We start from the raw sequence: 21,484 nt of genomic DNA, 5'->3' as shown, positions 1-21,484 counted from the left end.
AGACCTTATCTGACATTCGAACCACTGCACTACTTGCTCCCTCCTGCTCTTTAGTCACTCACTTCAGTGTTTGTCTTCGTAGCAATATTAAATAAGAGTTTGGAAGACTAACACCCTTGATTCGTTGAGCTTCCGTGAATCAGAGCTCACTTCTTCAGATGTCGATGTCACATGTGTCTGTGTTTTTGTGTGTATAAAATCTCAATGCACAAATCAGTCTTGGCTTCTGAGGAGGTCACAAATGTGGGACGTGTCTTTATAGAAAAATTTGGCAGCGGAGGCAGGTGATCTGATAGTCCAGGTGGAGGTTCTTTGGAGTGGAAGGCAGGATGAGGAGCGAGCCAGATTCAGCTGTTCCTGAATCAAGAAAAGGCCTTGATGCCACCGAGGCTGAGAGCAGAGCGGAGATGTGGGAAGGAGCCGTGCAGAAGAGCCTGGGAGACAACGACCTCCTCACTCGAGATGTGTGTCGCCAGCAGTTCAGGCACTTCTGCTATCAGGATGCTGAGGGGCCCCGAGAGATCTGCAGCCGACTCCACCATCTTTGTCACCGGTGGCTGAAGCCAGAGAGGAACACCAAGAAGGAGATGCTGGACCTGGTGATCCTGGAGCCGTTCCTGTCCATCCTGCCCCCGCCCATGGAGAGGTGGGTCAAGGAATGTGGGCCGGAGACCAGTTCCCAGGCGGTGGCCCTAGCAGAAGGCTTCCTCCTGAGCCAGGCAGAGGACAAGAATTGGGACCAGCAGGTGAGAAGTTTTCATCTAGCTAGTGTGCGGGAGCATAGGATTAGATCAAAGATCCTCTCGAAATCGACAAGGATTGCCACAACTCTTTACACAACCCTTTGCATGTATGCCTCTTTCTTTTCGCACCAGCCTCCCCTTTCACTGATCCCTACTTCTGTTTCAGGGGCAGGAGAGGATGGCGGAGGAGTGTTACCACAGAGCAGCTTTGCCAGGTAAGGTGAAAATGGGTCTCATTCCCACTGGATGGCCTCCTTGACTGCAGGGGGGCTGCTCTGATGCCCACCCCCCAGTCCCGGGTGGGAAAGATGCTCCACTCCACCCTCTCAGTTTAGAAATTTTGTTTGGGAAAGTAGAAACCAAGAATTGATTTAAAATCACTGGAGGAGAATTGGAGAAACACAGTAAGGGAGTAGAAGACAGAAATGTCTCCAAACTCAAATGATGCTGAATAATGTCAAAAATGGGGAAAATAGTGCATTGGGCCAATAGAAAGAGCTACAAAGTCATAAGCTTTCAGGAGCTCTTATGCCGTAGTAACTTCCAATACTTTCAAGTCAAGAGCTTTTTGCTACCCAGTTATCGACAAACCTGAGAAGGATGGTGGTGGAAGGGGGAAGTCGGTGGTATTAAAACTATGTTGGATCTAAGTGGGTGTTAAATGCCGGAGTGGGTGAAGTTCTATCAAGAAATTATCTTGGATCATTCTGTAAATACCCATGTTTGTCAGTTTGACATCCCTGGTCTCCTCATTCTTAGTAAATATGATATTCTGTTGTTATTATTATCACTAATTATCAATTGAGAGCCAGCGTGATGTAGTGGTAAAGAGCAGTGGACTCTAATCTAGAGATCCGGGTTTGATTCCCTACTCCTCCACATGAGTGGCGGGCTCTAATCTGGTGAACCGGGTTGGTTTCCCCACTGCTACACATGAGCCGGCTCGGTGACCTTGGGATAGTCACAGTTCTCTTAGAGCTCTCTCAGCCTCACCTACCTCACAAGGTGTCTGTTGTGGGGAGAGGAAGGGAACGTAAGAAAAGCCATGCTGGATCAGACCAAGGCTCATCAGGTCCAGCAGTCTGTTTACACTGTGGCCAACCGGGTGCTTCTAGGAAGCCCACAAGCAAGACGACTGCAGCATCATTATCCTGCCTGTGTTCCTCAGCTCCTACTATATTAGGCATGCTCCTCTGATCCTAGAGAGAATAGGTATGCCTCGTGACTAGTATCCATTTTTACTAGTAGCCATGAATACCCCTCTCCTCCAGGAACATGTCCACTCTCCTTTTAAAGCCTTCCAAGTGGGCAGCCATCACCACATCCTGGGGCAGGAGTTCCACAGTTTAACTATGCATTGTGTGGAGAAATACTTCCTTTTAGCAGTCTTGAATCTCTCACCCTCCAGCTTCTGCAGATGACCCCGTGGTCTAGTATTATAGGAGAGGGAGAAAAGCTTCTCCCTGTCCACTCTCTCCATACCATGCATAATTTCATAGACCTCTGTCATGTGTCCCCTTAACTGCCTTCTTTCCAAGCTTAACAGCCCTAAGTGTTTTAACCACTCCTCATAGGGCAGTTGCTCGAGTCCCCTGACCATTTTGGTTGCTCTTTTCTGCACCTTCTCAAGGTGTGCAATATCGTTTTTGAGGTGTGGCTACCAGAACTACACACACTATTCCAAGTGTCGTCTCACCATAGATCTGTACAAGGGTAGTATGAAACCAGCTGTTTTGTTCTATTCCTCGTCTAATTATGGCCAGCATGGAATTTGCCTTTTTTACAGCAGTCGCACTCTGGGTTGACATCTTCATTGAGCAATCCACTGCCACCCCAAGATCCCTTTCTTGGTCTGAGATCCAGTTTGGTAGAGTTCTTTACAATCTGATTTTGTTTTAACCACTGTCGCGTCCCTGCTGGGGCCGCTGCGCCATCGGGCGGGACTGCCCCGGTCGATGCTCCACCTGTCTGAACCCAACCCTTTGCAGCTAGGTTTTCTTCGGCCTCAGACCACTCAAAGGAGGAGGACGACCCTGTTGGCGTATGTTAGAAAGCGTTGCAGCTCTACAGGCGAGTAAGCACAGAAGACTCAGCACTTAGTACAAAAGTGCTCTTTTATTCACAGTGACAGAATGCTCCGCTTGGTCATCAACTCCCCACAACCCAATACATATATAACACACCTATATACATATCTGGCATAGTCTCTCAGCCAATCACCTGTTGGCTGCCTTGTCTCCAGGACTATCTAGCTCAGTCCAGTACAAGCCAGTTTTTCTGCTCAGTCATCGAGCTGTCATGTGACACCACCAATCACCTGGCTGTCACATAGATCTTTTACATCTGCTTGCCATGTGCAGTCTCATGTTCCAACACTCCTCCTAGACTGACATTGCAAGCCCCAATTTGCTTCTAAACAGTTCAAACTTTTCAGTAGGCAAACATTTGGTGAAAACGTCAGCAATATTTTCATTTGAAGCACAATGTTTCAGACCCATTAAACCATTGTTTACCGCTTCCCTGACATTTTGGTATCTTATTGTGATGTGTTTACTTCTTGTTCTAATACCTTGATACCCAGTCAATTGCTGTGCTGCAGTATTATCACAGTAAACACAGGCATTTCACATTCAAGATTTAGGTCTTTAGCCAGTTGACACAGCCATTCCAGCTGAATCTCACTGTCGCTTAATGCAGAATATTCTGCCTCACATGTGCTGGTAGCTACATGAGTCTGTTTTAAAGACTTCCACATAACCAGTGCCCCATGTAAAAATAACACATACCCAGTGGTAGACTTTCCTTCTTCCCTTTCTCCCCAACTGGAGTCACTATACACTGTGATTGTTTCCTCTGCATCAGCCTTTAAACACAACCTGGCTGAAGCTGAGCTTTTTAAGTATCACAACACCCTTTTTGCTGCATTCCAGTCTTTCATGTATGGGCATGCACATTTCTGGCAAAGCAAATGTACTGCCATACAAATGTCTGGTCTTGTCCAACATGACAGATATAACAATGAACCCACCAACGATTGGTATTGATTTTTGTCATGGAATACCTTATCATCCACCTCTTTCACATACCCTGTTGTCATGGGAGTCTCAGTGCTTTTTGCCTCTGTCATTTTAAATTTTTCTAGGAGCTGTTCAATCTTTTTCTCCTGGCACAATTCAAAATATCCTTCTGGGTTCCTGGTAATTTCTACCCCCAGATAATTTTGAATGTCACCAAGATGTTTCATTTTAAACAGTTTTCCAGTTGCCTCCTTAAACCAGTTTAGTTGTTCCTTTGTATGACACAACAAACAAAGATCATCAACATATAAAAATAAAACACAGTCAGAGCCCTTTACACATTTGGTAAACATACAAGGATCAGCAACACCTTGCTTAAACCCAAGATTTGCCAATGCTTCACTAATGCATTGGGACCATGCACGTGCACTCTGCTTTAATCCATACAGAGCCTTATGCAATTTTAGTACTCCTTGTTTACCTTTGCATTCAAACTCAGGGATCTGCTCCATATATATTTCTTCACTTATTGTTGCATTCAAATATGCAGTGGTGAAGTCAAAATGGTGCACTAACATATTATCTCTGACAGCTTTACACAATGCAGCTCTTATAGTATCAGCCTTCACAGTGGGAGCAAATAATTCATCAAAGTCTTGCCCTTCAACTTGGGAATAACCCTTAGCCAGAAGCCTGGCCTTACGGAGTATCTTCCCTTCTGGGCACTGTTTGACTTTGTAAAGCCATCTGCACCCTATGGCTTTTCTCTGAGCTGGCAGTTTTGTTACAGAGAATACCTTATTCTCTTTCAGGGAATCAAACTCAGTTTGCATGGCTTCTAGCCAGGCCTCTTTTTCCCTGCTTTCCAAAGCCATTACCTCCTGAAAACTCTTTGGTTCTTTGACCTGTACATGATTGACATCAGTAGTCTCAAAACCATACCTCTCTGGGGGAATTCCTTTAGTGCTCCTGCTTGACACCCTAGGAATCTGCCTCCCCTCTTCAGCCCTTGGTGATGAAGCCCTCTGAGGAGATCCCTCCTGCTTCACCCCATCTGCATCCTGTGAGAGATCTGTCAATGGTAGCCCAATTTCTTTTGGCTCCTCCTGTCCATGAATTCTGGCCCAGTTATTTCCCTCACAAAAATTCGCAGCTCTGCTGTAGCTGAGAGAATTATGTTCATCAGCAAACCTGTATGATTTCATGCCAGACTGATACCCAAGGAAGGTTAGTTTTTTAGCTCTCGCTCCTCCTTTCCTTCTCTTGGATATTGGCACATCAACCCAGGCTTTTGTACCAAACACTCTGAGGTAACCTAAGCTAGGATCCCTCTGGTACAAAACTCTATAAGGTATGTCTTGTATGGACCTGGTCCAGATCCTGTTGGAAACATAGGAGGCGGCCTTTATTGCTTCTGCCCAGTATGTCATTGGCAACCCTGCATCCTGCAACATGGAATACATTTTTGTCTGTAGCATTCCCCCATGTCGCTCAGCAACACCATTTTCTGCTGGCACCGCCACGTTGGCAACCCTGTGCCTCACACCTTGCACCTTAAACTCATTTGACATGAATTCTCCCCCAAAATCTGTTTGGAGAGAATCCAAGGTACATTTAAGCTGTTTCTGCACTCTTTTGGCCCAATACTTAAATGTTTCAAACACCTGTGACTTCTTTTTCAAAGGATACACCCAGGTAAATCTGGTGCAATCATCCACCAGAATCAATGCGTAATGGTTACCTGAGTGACTCTCCCTGTAGGGGCCTATGACATCTGCATGCACTACCTTTAGTGCAGTGTCTGAGAGTCTCTCACTATGCTTAGCCACTGGGTAAGCCTTAGATTTGGAACTTTTGCATACCTCACAATCCAGGTAGTTCCCACACTCTTTAACTTTTTCCTTCCCCAGTAAGGCTAGCGTTTTCTTTATGGTCTCATAATTTGCATGAGCCAACCTTCTATGTAGCAGATGTATGCAATTGTCATGGGGGCTCTTATTAGTTATCATTTTTGCCTCCACATGCCTATTTTCTACCACATACACATTATTACACATTTTCCCTGTAAGAAGCACTTTCCCACCTTTGGATATCTTACAAGCCTTCTGTAAATGTTACAGTATATCCAGCCCTGTCAAGGGCACTTACACTTAACAAATTGTTCTCTAGTTCAGGGACACATAGCACCTTTTTAAATGTATAGTTCAAAGCTGGGAACCACACACTCCCCTCACGTGTCACCTCAGAATTCCTTCCATCAGCGAGGCTTACGTGCGGCAAACTTGAGTCCCGTGTGTCTTTTAAAAGTTCCTGATGCCGGCAAATGGTCTGTGACGCACCAGAGTCTAAAATCCAGACACCGGCTGTGTCACTGTGCTCAGTCAGCACCAATGATGCCTTCTGACCGCTCACAAACTCACGTGACGACTGGTCCCTTCGGCTTTTCTTCCTTGCTTCTGGGCAGTCGCGCTTTAAGTGATTTGTTGCCTTGCAGATGTAGCAACGTCTGACCTTCAGAGCCACGTGCTGCTGTAAATCACCCGGCTTTCTCTGCTCCGCATTCCTCTCTCCGCCGGCAAACCTCCGCATCTCCCGGCTTGGCAGGTTTCCCTCCGGCTTGGCAGGCTTCTCAGGATTTGTTGCAAGCAATCTCTTCTCATGGTCCAAAATTCTTCCAACAACATATTGTAGAGTCAGCTTATCAATTTCAACCGACTCCAGAGCAGTAATTAACATATTATACTGCTAAGACAGAGAGCTCAGGAGTATATAAACTTTATCATCCTCCTGTAGAGACTTCCCCCTCTGCTCCAGCATTTGGAAACATTCAGTCAGTTCATTTATATGGTTTCTCACAGGAACTGACGGCAAAAGAAAAGTTCTGTACAAACGCCTCGATATGGCTATCAAAGAGCCAGCTGTTTTTTGTACATAGACCTGAGATAATGAGTTCCAGGCTGCTTTCGCTTTCAAAGCTCCCGTCACATGGACAAGCTGGTCGTCAGCCACGCTCAGCACTATGCTTGCCAGTGCCTTCTCATCTTTCACCACGTCCTGCGGCGTCTCAGGATCCGGGGGGTTGGAGACATAAATCCACAGTGCCTCTCTTTTAAGGTAGTGTTGCATTCGTAACGCCCACACATTGTAGTTGGTAGAAGTGAGCTTCTCCACAAGCAAGGACATTGCAGCTTGAGCCATAATTTCTCCCGCTCCCTGCTGCTCCTGCTCCGTGTCGCTCTCCTCCTCCGCCTCAGACGCACTGCTGCTGGCAGACCTGCTGGGCACCTCCTCTGCTCCGTCTGACTCAACCTCAGACATCCACTCGCCTTCTGCTCACTACAGCCCTTGTTCCACAGATAGTACCTCTGCTCAGAACCTCCAGGATGTAGCGCAGTTGAGCTGTTCTGGGCCCATAGCCCTGTTGGCGTATGTTAGAAAGCGTTGCAGCTCTACAGGCGAGTAAGCACAGAAGACTCAGCACTTAGTACAAAAGTGCTCTTTTATTCACAGTGACAGAATGCTCCGCTTGGTCATCAACTCTCCACAACCCACAACCCAATACATATATAACACACCTATATACATATCTGGCATAGTCTCTCAGCCAATCACCTGTTGGCTGCCTTGTCTCCAGGACTATCTAGCTCAGTCCAGTACAAGCCAGTTTTTCTGCTCAGTCATCGAGCTGTCATGTGACACCACCAATCACCTGGCTGTCACATAGATCTTTTACATCTGCTTGCCATGTGCAGTCTCATGTTCCAACAGACCCTTCCTCCCCTGAGTTGGCCAGCTTGCTAGCTCTCTGGAAGCAGGGAGCGTGCTTTACCAGCCATCCTCATTGGCCTCCACCCCTACTGCTTTTATACCCCGCCACCACCTGTGCTTCCCCATTCGCCTCTATCCGAGGCTATAAGTGACCCCTCCCTCTTTCCTGTGTCCTCTTCCCCGTCCCGGGGAATCCCGCCAGCGGGTATACTCACAATACAGGAACAAGGTCATAGACAGACACAAGCGCCTCGCCTTTAAGGTCTTGGCTGCAGGCCACGGCTTTCTTCCAAGTTCAACACCACGGCAAACCGGACTCCAAATGAAGCTTCTCAAGATAAGAGACAGGCGGCATGCAATAACATTTGCTCCCATGAGGCACTTAACGGTCAGTCTTGCTTATATTGCCTTCGTGACTCTCCAGGTGTTTCAGCTCAACTGTTGGCTTCAGACTCTGATTCCTCCTGCGCCAACTTACGTCTTTTGTCCAAAAGCCGGGCCAACTTTCTCCTTTGCTGCAATGCCATTCTACCTTTTACTCTTCTTCTCTCCACTGGTGGAGGAGACCCTGAAGGTGAAAGGCTTTCTCTTCCCTGGTCTCTTGTTTCAGCCGGCCGGTCTTCTGGCTCAGAGGCCCCGTCTTGCTGTTCCGGTGTTATCTCTTCAGAGGGAGTGAGGGCTTGTTCTGCCGCCTCTTCTTCTGAAGAGTAATTCTCAGGCTGACTCACGACACAGCCCTCCATTGGGAGAACTGACCATTGATTCCCACTCTCTGCTTCCTATTATTCCATCCTGCACTCAATTCATAAGAGGACTTGTCGTCTGATCCCACGACTATGAAGTTTGCTTAGCAGTCTTTGGTGGGGGACTTTGTCAAAAGCCTTTTGGAAATCCAAATACACAGTGTCCACAAGCTCATTCCTGTGGAAGGAGATTGTAAACTGGTATGATTCTCCTTTAAAAAGGTAGAGAAAATCTGCATATAAAAACCAACTCTTTTTCTTCTAACAATACAATGCAGCTATGCGGGTCTTTACAGGGACCCTGATGAAAGCACATATACGACCGGTGCTCTGTCAGCTGCATTGACTCCAGATTAAATACTGGACCAAGTTCATGGTGCTGGTGCTTACTTTCAAAACCCTAAGTGGCCGGGAACCCTTGTATTTATGGGACCACCTTTCACAGTATATGCCTCGGAGAGCATTACACTCGTCAGGAGATAATCTGCTAGTGGTCCCTGGCCCGAAGGTCTTCCAGCTGTGCTCAGCCAGGCCCCTACATGGTGGAACTCTCTGTCTAGGGAGATCCGAAATCTGAGAGACCTAACTCAGTTTCTCAGGGCTTGCAAGACACCAGGTTTCACCAGGCTTGCAGTTAAGCCCAGCGACAGTTCTATACCAAGGCAGGCCATTCATTGGGGCCACTTCCTGAACCCACCCTGGCTTTCTTCTGTTGGCCTCCTCATCAGTCACTATATGACATCATTCTTATCCAGACTTTGTTATCCTGTTTGTGTGGTTTATTTCGACCCCTGTTTTGTTGTAAAAAACAAAATAAATGTATTTTAGTCCATTTTTACAAGTTGGAATCTGAGATATTAAATAATTAATTAAAAATTAAACATTTTTTACGGGGTGGAATCTGAGATAAGGCGCTGTCATTAAACAGGTTTTATAAATTTGGGGATTTGACATTGTATTATATTTTTATTTGTATTATTTAATTTTATATTGGCATTAGTGTGCAGGTTTATATATTGATGTTTTTGCTTACATGTTGGTAAGCCACCCTGAGCCTTATTTTCGCAGGGAAAGAGCGGGATAGAAATCTAATAATAAACTGTAATAAATGAAATTATTAATAATACTAACACTATTTTCATTTCTACTCTGCCTTTCTAACTGGGACTCAAGGCACAGTATATGTCCGATGAAAATAAACACAGTCAGTGAACAGATTAGATGAGAATGTCAAGCAACCAGTGGACTACAAGATATTACAACAGTATTAGATTCAATAGGAATATTTGAATTTAACAACACAGAAACTTTGGAAGATAGAATAAAGTACTGGAAGAAGGAATAAAGTATTTGGCCTTGGATTGTAGACTGGGGGTGAAATCTCAAAGAAGGCACGCAGATAGAATAAAGACGATGTGTCAGTGGCATCTCCCACTGTGTCATCTCAGTACCATGTCAAGAGGATAACTGCTGGTCCTTCGCCCAAAGCTGGGCTGCCTTTTTCCATATGAGCCAATAGTCTTGCCACATGGAAGGAGATTCTGGGATTTGGTGGCTTTTTTGTGTCATAGAATCATAGAGTTGGAAGGGACCACCAGGGCCATCAAGTCCAACCCCCTGGGCAATGCAGAAAATTCACAACTACATCCCCCCCACACCAGAAGATGGCCAAGATGCCCTCCCTCTCATCATCTGCCTATGTCATAGAATCAGCATTGCTGACAGATGGCCAACTAACCTCTTCTTAAAAACATCCAGGGAAGGAGAGCTTACCACCTCCCGAGGAAGCCTGTTCCACTGAGGAACCGCTCCGTTAGAAAAGTCTTCCTCATGTCTAGACGGAAACTCTTTTGATTTAATTTCAACCCGTTAGTTCAGGTCTGACCTTCTTGGGCAACAGAAAACAACTCGGCACCATCCTCCATATGACAGCCCCTCAAGTACTTGAACATGGTTATCATATCCCCTCTCAATCTTCTCCTCTTCAGGCTAAACATACCCAGCTCCTTCAACCTTTCCTCATAGGACTTGGTCTCCAGACCCCTCACCATCTTTGTTGCCCTCCTCTGGACACGTTCCAGCTTTTTTAAATTGTGAACACAGTACTCTACTTAAGGTCTGACCAGATCAGAGTAAAGCGATACCATCACTTTGCGTGATCTGGACACTATACTTCTGTTGATGCAGCCCAAGACTGCATTTGCCTTTTTAGCTACGGCATCACATTGCTGACTCATGTTCAGTGTTTGGTCTACTAAGACCCCAAGATCCTTTTCACACACACTACTGCTCAGACAAGTCTCCCCCATCCTATAATTATGCATTTCATTTTTCCTACCTAAATGCAGAACTTTACATTTGTCTTTGTTGAAGTGCATTTTATTAGTTCTAGCCCACTTCTCCATCCTGTCAAGATCATCCTGCATCTTGGCTCTGTCTTCTACTGTATTTGCTACCCCTCCCAATTTAGTATCATTTGCAAATTTAACAAGCATCCCCTGTATTCCTTCATCCAAATCATTTATAAAGATGTTGAACAGCACAGGGCCCAGCACAGATCCCTGAGGAACTCTACTAGTCACTTCTCTCCAAGTGGATGAGGAACCATTAACTAGCACTCTTGGGGTACAATCTGTCAACCAGTTGCAGATCCACCTAACAATAATAGGATCTAACCCACATTTTCCCAATTTGTCAACTAGAATACAATGGGAACCTTATCAAAAGCCTTACTGAAATCGAGATAAACGATGTCTACAGTATTCCCCTGATCCAGCAAGGTAGTAACTTTCTCAAAAAAGGAGATAAGATTAGTCTGACATGACTTATTCTTGAGAAACCCGTGCTGGCTCTTAGTGATCAGATCCATCCTTTCTAAATGCTCAAGGACTGACTGTTTGATGATTTGTTCAAACACTTTTCCTGGTATAGAAGTCAAGCTGATGGGTCGGTAGTTACCCAGATCCTCCTTTTTCCCCTACTTGAAGATGGGGACAACATTTGCCCGCCTCCAATCTTCTGGCACCTCACCTGTTTGCCAAGACTTTTCAAAAATAATGGACAGAGGTTCTGAAATTACATCTGCAAGGTCTTTGAGTACCCTTGGGTGCAATTCATGTGGCCCAGAGGATTTTGTTTCATTTAAAGAAACCAGGTGTTTGTTCACTACCCCAATGCCAACTCTAGGCTGCAATTCCCTTCCCTCATCACATGTTCTGTTTATGCTATGTTGAGCACCACTTCCCTCCCGAGAAAAGACTGAGGAAAAGTAGGAATTGCGGAGTTCTGCCCTCTCTTCATCTCCTGTTACAATTTCACTTTCCGGTCCACACAATGGGCTTATCTTCTCCTTGTTCTTACTCTTACTCTGTACATAGGAAAAGAACCCTTTTTTGTTGTGTTTAACATCTCTCGCTAGCCTAAATTCATACTGAGCGTTAGCTTTCCTAACACTCTCCCTACAAGCACTAGTTATTTGTTTATATTCCTCTTTGGTTATAAGGCCCTCCTTCCACTTCCTAAATGAGTCTTTTTTATTTCTCAACTCTTTAAAAAGCTGTTTATGGAGCCACCCTGACCTCTTTAGTCTCCTCCCATTTTTCTTTCTCATAGGAATGGTTTGGGAATGCGCCTTCAGTATTTCATTTTTAAGAAACGCCCACCCTTCTTGAACTCCCTTCTCCTTAAGTATTTCCGACCCTGGAATTCTACCTAGCATAAGGTTAAGGTTGTTAAAATTTGCTCTTTTAAAGTCCAACCTATATGTCTGACTACGTACAGGTTTTCCTTTCCCTAAGATTGTAAATTCCAAGAGTACGTGGTCACTACTACCCACGGTGCCTACTACTTTAACCTCATCAACCAGTTCTTCCCTGTTGGTGAGAATCAAGTCTAAGATAGCAGATCCCCTTGTTTCCCTGTCCACTTTCTGGAATAGGAAGTTGTCAGCAAGACAAGTCAGGAATTTATTGGATCTTGCATTTTTAGCAGCGTTGGACTTCCAACAGATATCCTGGTAATTAAAATCTCCCATGACCACCATGACCCCATCTCTTTGAGAACTTTGTGATCTGGTCTAGGAGCGTCCCATCCAAGTCCTCTGCCTGGTTTGGCTGTCGATAGCAGACCCCCACCAGAATATCATGATTATTTCCTTTTATGTTTACCCATAGAGTCTCGACTGCTCTACCATGCTCAGATTCATGTACTTTATCACAAGTGTACACATCTTTGACATACAGTGCTACTCCTCCCCCTTCCTTATCTGTCTATCCCTTTTAAACAAGTTCTATCCCTCAATCTTAATATTCCAATCATGAGTGACATCCCACCAAGTTTCAGAAATGCCTATTAGGTCAAAATCCCCTTCCTGTATTAGGGCTTCGAGTTCTTCCTGCTTGTTTCCTGCTTGTGTCCTTCTTTACCATTGCTAGTTCCTTGCATTACAGAGTTTTTCCTTCTTATATCTGTGAATTCTGACCCATCAGATAAACAGACAAATAGTTTTGTATATGATATCAAGACCAAGATTATCTTCTCAGGACCTTTTGTCTTCGGGATCGCCTCTCCTGGTATACCCCCGAAGGACATCCTCAGATTATCCTCAGATGATAATTTGCTGGTGTTCCTGGCCCTAAGAATGTGCGGCGGTCATTTACGAGAGGCAGGGCTTTTTCTGGTCTGGTGGAATGCTCTGCCTAGTACTATCAGGACCCTGCAGGAGCTTACAAAGTTCTGCAGGGCCTGCAAGACAGAGCTTTTCTGCCAGGCATACAGTTGAGGACAGCCACGGGTACCATCTTTACTGGCCTCCCTACTGTCCGCCTCCCATATGTATATTGTATGGTTTTGGAGAGGTGACTGCCTGCTCTACGAGCAGTACAAGGGGCACTGCAGGCCATCTTTTAGTTCTGATTTTTAATTTCAGTGATTTGATGGCTTAGGTTACGATGGGTAGCCGTGTTAGTTTGTCACTAGCAGTAGAAAAGAGCAGGAGTCCAGTAGCACCTTAAAGACTAACAAAATTTCTGGCAGGGTATGAGCTTTCGAGAGCCACAGCTCAATTCTTCAGATATAGCTAGAATGTGAGTCCATCTATCCTTAAATATAGACGAGTGAATTAGACACACAATGACAATGTAAATGTAAAAAGCAAGTAAATGACATTAGTAGGCGTGATTGGATCAGGTGTGATATGCAGAGGGGTAGTAGGCATGGAGAAATCAACATTGGTAATGAGACAGGAATCCAAAAAATAAAAAGATGGTGTGTTAAGTGCCGGCAGGATTAGATTTGGCAAAAGTGTGGAGGCAAAAATGTATGCGAAATAAGGATGCAGTTGTGATCATGAGCCAAGAGAGGGAAATTCTAATCCCTACACCAAGGAAGTATAATGCAACGTACTTAGAAAGTATAGAGCGCCTTCCATTTACTTTTTTATCCTTCCAGATGATGGCATAAAGCCACTGATATCTTCTTTGCCATCTCTTTGTGATGGAGAAAAAACGACTTCCATGCTGCCCGATCAGGTAAGTGTGAACCTCTGGATCATGCCCTCAGGTGTCTCCCCACACCCTCCCTAGGCCGGGGAGAATTTCTTTCTATCTCTTTCCCTTGGCTGCTCTCTGTGCTGCTCACTGGGTAGAAAATGAAAATGTCTGATGAAGGTTTAAACCCTGAAATCAAACATCTAAGTATAGTCCTTTTGGAATACCCCTAAGAAGGGGAAGGGTTGTTACATTATCTGTGATGGCAGAGGAGTTTACATAAGAACATAAGAAAGGCCCTGTTGGATCAGACCAAGGCCCATCAGGTCCAGCAGTCTGTTCACACAGTGGCCAACCTGGTGCCTCTAGGAAGCCACAAACAAGACGAGTGCAGCAGCACCATCCTGCCTGTGTTCCACCGCACCCAAAATAATAGGCATGCTCCTCTGATACTAGAGAGAATAGGAATCACCATGACTGGTATCCGTTCTAACTAATAGCCCTGAATACCCCTCTACTCCATGAATATGTCCACTCCCCTCTTAAAGCTCTCCAAGCTGGCAGCCATCACCACATCCTCGGGCAGGAAGTTCCACAATTTAACTATGCGTTGTGTGAAAAAATACTTCCTTTTATCTGTTTTGAATCTCTCACCCTCCAGCTTTAGCAGATGACCCCGTGTTATAGTATTATGGGAGAGGGAGAAAAGCATCTCCCTGTCCATTCTCTCCAAACCATGCATAATTTTATAGACCTCTATCATGTCTCCCCTCAGCCGCCTTCTTTCCAAGCTAAACAGCCCTAAGCGTCTTAACCGCTCCCCATAGGACAGTTGCTCTAGTCCCCTAATCATTTTGGTTGCTCTTTTCTGCACTTTCTCAAGCTCTGTAATATTCTTTTTTAGGTGCGGTGACCAGAACTGTACACAGTATTCCAAGTGTGGTCTCGCCATAGATTTGTACAAGGCAGTTTGATATCAGCAGTTTTATTCTCAATTCCTTGTCTAATTATGGCCAGCATGGAATTTGCCTTTTTTACAGCAGCCGCACTTTGAGTTGACATCTTCATTGAGCTATCCACTACTACCCCAAGATCCCTTTCTTGGTCTGTCGCTGCCAGCACAGATCCCATCAGTGTTTATGTGAAGTTGGGATTTTTTGCCCCAATATGCATCTCTTTACACTTATGTTGAATCTCATATGCCATTTTAATGCCAATTCTTCTTGTATGCAGAGATCCTTCTGGAGCTCTTCACAGTCCGATTTTGTTTTAACCACCCTAAATAATTTGGTGTCATCTGCAAACTTGGCTACTTCACTGTTTAACCCCAACTCCAGGTCATTGATGAACAGGTTGAAAAGCACCGATCCCAACACTGAGGCACCCCACTGCTCACATCCCGCCATTGTGAGAACTGACCATTGATTCCTACTCTCTGCTTCCTATTTTTCAGCCAGCTCTCAATCCGTAAGAGGACTTGTCCTCTTATCCCATGACTATGAAGTTTGCTTAGCAGTCTTTGGTGGGGGACTTTGTCAAAAGCTTTTTGGAAATCCAAATACACAATATCCACAGGTTCATTCCTGTCCACATGCTTATTGACGCTTTCAAAAAACTCTTAATAGGTTAGTGAGACAGGACCTGCCCTTACAGAAGCCATGTTGGGTTTTGCCCAGGAGACCTTGACAATTCTATCTTTATATGCTTGACAATTCTATCTTTAATAATGCTTTCCACTAATTTACCCAGAACAGACGTTAAGCTAACTGGCCTGTAATTTCCTGGATCCCCCCTGGAACCTTTTTTTTAATAAATGGGTGTTATATTGGCCATTTTCTAGTCTCTGGTACAGAGGCTGATCGAAGGGACATATTACGTATCTTTGTTAGAAGTTCAGCAATTTCCCATTTGAGTTCTTGAAGAACTCTAGGATGAATACCGTCTGGTTCCTGTGACTTGTTAGTTTGCCGTTTGTCTAGACGTTCTAGGACTTCCTGCCTTGTTACCACTATTTGCCTCAGTTCTTCATTTTCCCCTCTCCAAAATCTCTGTTCAGGAGAAGGAATCTGCCCTGTATCTTCAATAGTGAAAACAGATGAGAAGAATTCATTTAGTTTTTCAGCAATCGGTCCAACCACTTCCCTAGCTGGTTTCCTACTCCTTATATACTTTAAGAATTTCTTATTGCTTGTTTTGATGTGTTTAGCAATATGCCCCTCAAAATCTTTTTTTGCATCTCTAATTATCTGCTTGCATTTCCTTTGTGCGAGTTTGTGTTTGCTTCTGTTCGCCTCGTTTGGACAAACCTTCCAGTCTCTGAAGGAAGACTTTTTTATCTAATTGCTTCCTTCACCTTACCCGTTAGCCATGGTGGTGACCTCTGGGACTTATTACTACCTTTCCTGACCTGTGGTATACAAGCTAGCTAAGCCTCTAGTAATGTGGACTTGAGTAACCCCTAAGCCTTTTCAAGAGATTTAACCCTCCTAACTGTTCCTTTCAACTTCCTCTTTACCAGTTTTCTCATTTTAGAAAAGTTCCCTCTTTTAAAGTCAAAGGTAATTGTGTGAGATTTCCCAGTCACTTTCCCACTTTCATATAAATTAAATTTGATGCCATTGTGATCACTATTGCCAACTGGCTCAACTACATCCACATCCTGTGGTCACTGGTAGGACCACAGAGTATTAAATCCAGGATTGCCTCCCCTCTGGTTAGGTCTATGACCAACTGTTCGAGCTCTCAGTCATTTAGGATGTCTAAAAATTTTATCTCTTTGGTTTGACTGGAGCATACATTTATCCAATCAATATGAGGGAAGTTGAAGTCTCCCATTATTACTACTTCATTACCTTTACATGCTTCCCTAATTTCATTCTCCATCTCAAGATCACCCTAAACCATTTGGCCAGGGGGCCGATAGAACGTCCCCAGCACTAAATCTCCTTTGGGGCCTGGAATTGTCACCCATAAGGATTCTGTGGACGAGTCTGCCCTTTTTATGGTCTCTAGCTTATTAGATACTATGCCTTCCTTGATATACAGAGCAACACCCCTTCCAATACGCCCTTCCCTGTCATTTCTATACAGTTTATAACTAGGGACGGCTATCCCACTGGTTCTCCCCCCTACACCAGGTTTCTGTAATGCTCACTATATCTATGTTTTCTCTTAAAACCATACACTCTAATTCCCCATTTTTGCTTGGAGGCTTCTAGCATTAGCAGAGAAACACCTCCACACTATTTCTCTCTTTTGACTTGCCTGGCATGTGCCTTTGGGCCTCTTTAAGTGGCTATCCATCCTTTTTTCTTGTTCTCTTTCCAGGATCTGAGGACATTTGAGGAGGTGTCTGTTCATTTCACCGAGGAGGAGTGGGCCCTGCTGGATCCAGACCAAAGAAGGCTTCACAAGGAAGTCATGGAGGACAATTATCAGAATGTGGCCTCTCTGGGTAAGGCTCTCATTTCCCTGGATTCAGACATGCTGAAGGTGGAAACCATTCCTTCTAAGAAGGATCCCAGCTCTGACCTGAATGGCCCAGGCTAGCCCGATCTCAACAGCTAAGGAGGGTCATTCCAGTTGGGTACTTGGATGGGAGACCACCAAGAAATTCCAGGGTCTCTATGCAGGGGAAGGCTATGGCAAACCACCTCTGTGTATCTCTTGCCTTGAAAACCCTACAGGATTGCCATTAGTCGGCTGTGACTTGACAGCACTTTCCTCCACCACCACCAATAAGGACCCTGGTAGGGCTCTTCAAAAGGATTAGTGGAATGTAGAAAGTCCAAAGACAGGCAAGGGAGGGGGTTCTGCATACTTACTGGACTCTGTTAATATTTGTGCGGAAGCAAAAATGTTGGTTTGTAAAGGAAAACAAACATGACAGAGGAGGAAAGCTCTCCCCCCACCCGACTACCCATTGAGGACTGAGCGACCTCATTGTTCTTCAGGGGTGAAAATCCATTGAAAGGAGGGCAGGAGGGGGATTGGCCTCCATAACGGTTTGTGGGATGTCAACGAGGCCTCCTCTTGGGCCTTTCAGTGCAGCCATGGAAAGGAGCATTTGAAATAATAACAGCAATAATAATATTTGTAGTTAGCCCTCAATATGCATTATCCAAAGTTCAAAAAAACCTTTGCTTGCTCTGAGAACATTACACCCTCCCCTGGGACTTGAGGAGGATAAGTGTGGGGTGGAGGGGGAAGATAGGATAAATTGGGGCCCTTCTGCTGTGTTCATTCCTGTTACACCAGTGTAGGCTTAGGCATGGCTCCAGATTCAGTAAAATGAGGTGACAGACCCCTAAGATAACAAAGAAATAATAAAAAAAACAAAGAAATAATAATAAAACAGGATTTCAGCAGGTGAAGTTTGGTTTGATGTCCTGATGAGCTTCACTTGCTGAATTCCTGCCTCTGAGGCTTCTCTGGAATTCAGTTCAGCAGGTGCACTTTTCCCGTTCTAAATTGGAGGGTAAGGGTGACTGCTACGCTCAAGTCTGGTTTAATATCTGTATATTTCTTAGAGTTGGAATATCTGGAAGTCCCTGGTCTGTTTCTTTCCCTTGTAGAAGGGCTTCATCTTCTCCAACCTGATTCCATGTCCCAAGTGGAAGAAGCAGGAGATCCACTTGTCCAAGACGCAGAGGAAACAGAGAGATCAGCAGGTATCTGCCTACTTCTATGGTGGAAGTGGGTAGGACTTCTCTTGGGCTAAATTTCACCAGTTAGGAAACGGAGGGATTTCTCAAGAGGCAAGCGTTCTCAAGAAGGAAAGTTAAAACAGGAACAAAATGCTGGCTGGTTTGTACCTAAGATTGACAGGAAATGTTTATTGGGAGCTCAGCTTGAATACACATTAATTTATTTCTATGCTGCCTCTTCACAGACTTGCTCAAGTTGGTGCAAATAGCATAAAATGGTAAATACTGTCTAAAAAATCAGTTTTAAAATCCAAGGTAACAGGAGTGTAGACAAGCAACCAACGTGCCTCAAAACTTTCCTGAGAACGCTCCTCAAATTTAAAGAAGATCCTAAAACAGCTAAAATGATAAACCCCCAAGTTAAAGCCTGGTTGGAAAAGAAAAGTTTTCACCTGGCTAGGTCATCTCCAGATAAGTTTCAATGGGGGGACATTCCCCAGATGAAGGGCCAACACTGGAAATGCTCAATCTCCCTGCAGGCAGGGCCAGAGAATACAAGGCTTAGGAGACTGAACTTTTCGGAAGATGGAGACTACGGTGAGCTTTATGAGTTTGGAGCTCAAATTGGTTCTCCATAGTTCAGGTGTAAAGCTTTGCTCCAAACTCTCTGTCCAGTGAACGCAGTCAGTTCTGTGTTCGAATATAGAGATTTACTAGTGTGCCTCTAGTCTTGCTTGTTGTTTCACACAGTGGTCAACTAGAGTCCCTGGAAGTTTCACAAATAAGAGGAGCAGCTCCAAAGCCTCCCTCTTCAGAGAGACACTGCTTCTAAACATGCAGGTTCCATTGGGCTCCCGTGTCTCTGATGGAACTACCCTCCAAGGAAGCATCAACAGCTGATTCATACAGGGCAGAATTTGTCTCTCCTTTAAGTGATTCCAGTTCATTTATTATGAAGAGCAGTTAATGGCCTTCTTTACTTGAGTTTGATTTTGCTTGAAGGTCTTACCAGGCATTTCTCTTTATTGCAGTGGCTGATGGTCCTCAGAAAAAGCCCAAGGGTGAACCACAACACCTTCTGCTTGACGGAAAACAGCAGAAAAGAAATGCTGGAACAAAAAGGAAGAGGGGGAATGAATGCTCTGCTTCTCAGGCTGCTGAATCCCAGGTGTTTGATACACACTGGAGAATCCACAGAGGGGAGAAACCTGATAAATGCTTGGATCGTAGAAGGAGCTTTGCTTGGAAGGGAGATGGTACTGGCCATCAAGGTATCCACACTGGGGAAAAACCGAATAAATGCTTGCAGTGCGGAAAGGGCTTTGCTCAGAGTTCAGAGCTTACTAGACATCAGCGTATCCACAAGGGGGAGAAACTGTATAACTGCTTGCATTGTGGAAAGAGCTTTGCTAAGAGTTGGTATCTTACTGTCCATCAACGAATCCACACTGGGGAGAAACCTTATAAATGCATGCAGTGTGGAAAGAGCTTCGCTGGGAGTTCAGAGCTTACTAAACATCAGCGTATCCACACTGGGGAGAAACCTTTTAAATGCTTGCAGTGTAAAAAGGGCTTTGCTCAGAATGCACATCTTATTGTCCATCAACGTATCCACACTGGTGAGAAACCTTACAAATGCTTGCAGTGTGGAAAGAGCTTTGCTCAGAGTTCATACCTTACTATCCATCAGCGTATCCACACTGGGGAGAAACCTTATAAATGCTTGCAGTGTGGAAAGAGCTTTGTGTGGTGTTCACAGCTTACTATCCATCAGCGTATCCATACTGGGGAGAAACCTTATAAATGCTTGCAGTGTGGAAAGAGCTTTGCTGGGAGTTCAAAGCTTTCTATCCATCAGCGTATCCACACGGGGGAGAAACCTTATAAATGCATGACGTGTAAAAAGAGATTTGCTCAGTGTTCAGCGCTTACTAGACATAAGCATATTCACACTGGGGAGAAACCTTACAAATGCTTGCAGTGTGGAAAGAGCTTTGCTCAGATTGCACACCTTAGTGTCCATCAGCGTATCCACACTGGGGAGAAACCTTTTAAATGCTTGCAGTGTAAAAAGGGCTTTGCTCGGAATGCACATCTTATTGTCCATCAACTTATCCACACTGGTGAGAAACCTTACAAATGCTTGCAATGTGGAAAAAGCTTTGCTAAGAGTGCAAACCTTACTGTCCATGAGCGTATCCACACTGGGGAGAAACCTTATAAATGCATGCAGTGTGGAAAGTGCTTTGCTCAGAGTGCACACCTTACTAACCATCAGCGTATCCACACTTGGGAGAAATCTTATAAATGCATGCAGTGTGGAAAGAGCTTTGCTCTGAGTTCAGAGCTTACTAGACATCAGCGTATCCACACAGGAGAGAAACCTTACAAATGCTTGCAGTGTGGAAAGAGCTTTGCTTCAAGTTCAGCGCTTACTAGACATCAGCGTATCCACGCTGGGGAGAAACCTTATAAATGCTTGCAGTGAGGAAAGTTCGTTGCTCAGAATTAACACCCATCGATGAATTCACACTTCAGAAACTATATCAGCGCTTGCATTGTGGAAAGAGTTACCTTGGAGTGACAGGCTAATTGTGAATTAACCACACTAGAGGAGGAGCCACATCATCACTTGGAAAGTGGAAGGAACCATATGAATCATAAGGAACCATATGAATTTTGCCAGTTTTACAAGATCTTCAGCCTCCAGCCCAACCTTGCCAGGCATCATAACCTAGAAAGTCTTGAAGATAATTCACAGTGGGTAGCCGTGTTAGTCTGTTTGCAGTAGTCAAAAAGGGCAAGAGTCCAGTAGCACCTTAAAGACTAACAAAAATATTTTCTGGTAGGGTATGAGCTTTCGTGAGCCACAGCTCACTTCTTCAGATGAGAAAGCTCATACCCTACCAGAAAATATTTTTGTTAGTCTTTAAGGTGCTACTGGACTCTTGCCCTTTTAGAAAGTCTTGGTAAGATTTGATTGGTCAACTAGACTCCTGCCAATGCATCTTGTTGGGCATAAAGAAAGAACCTTCATTCTTCTCTTAGCCTTGTGTAGACTACACTTCTCTTTGGGCCACC

The 21,484-nt window shown here is 44.7% G+C and overlaps 1 pseudogene; it reads left to right on the top strand.

The window, feature by feature from the left end:
* Positions 1-587: 587 nt before the first annotated feature.
* On the top strand, positions 588-20,915 carry LOC130477550 (zinc finger protein 501-like; annotated as a pseudogene).
* Positions 20,916-21,484: the final 569 nt, after the last annotated feature.

This window comes from Euleptes europaea, chromosome 1, assembly GCF_029931775.1.
Source record: "Euleptes europaea isolate rEulEur1 chromosome 1, rEulEur1.hap1, whole genome shotgun sequence".
NCBI lineage: Eukaryota > Metazoa > Chordata > Lepidosauria > Squamata > Sphaerodactylidae > Euleptes > Euleptes europaea.
This window is presented reverse-complemented; position numbering and strand designations above follow the sequence as displayed.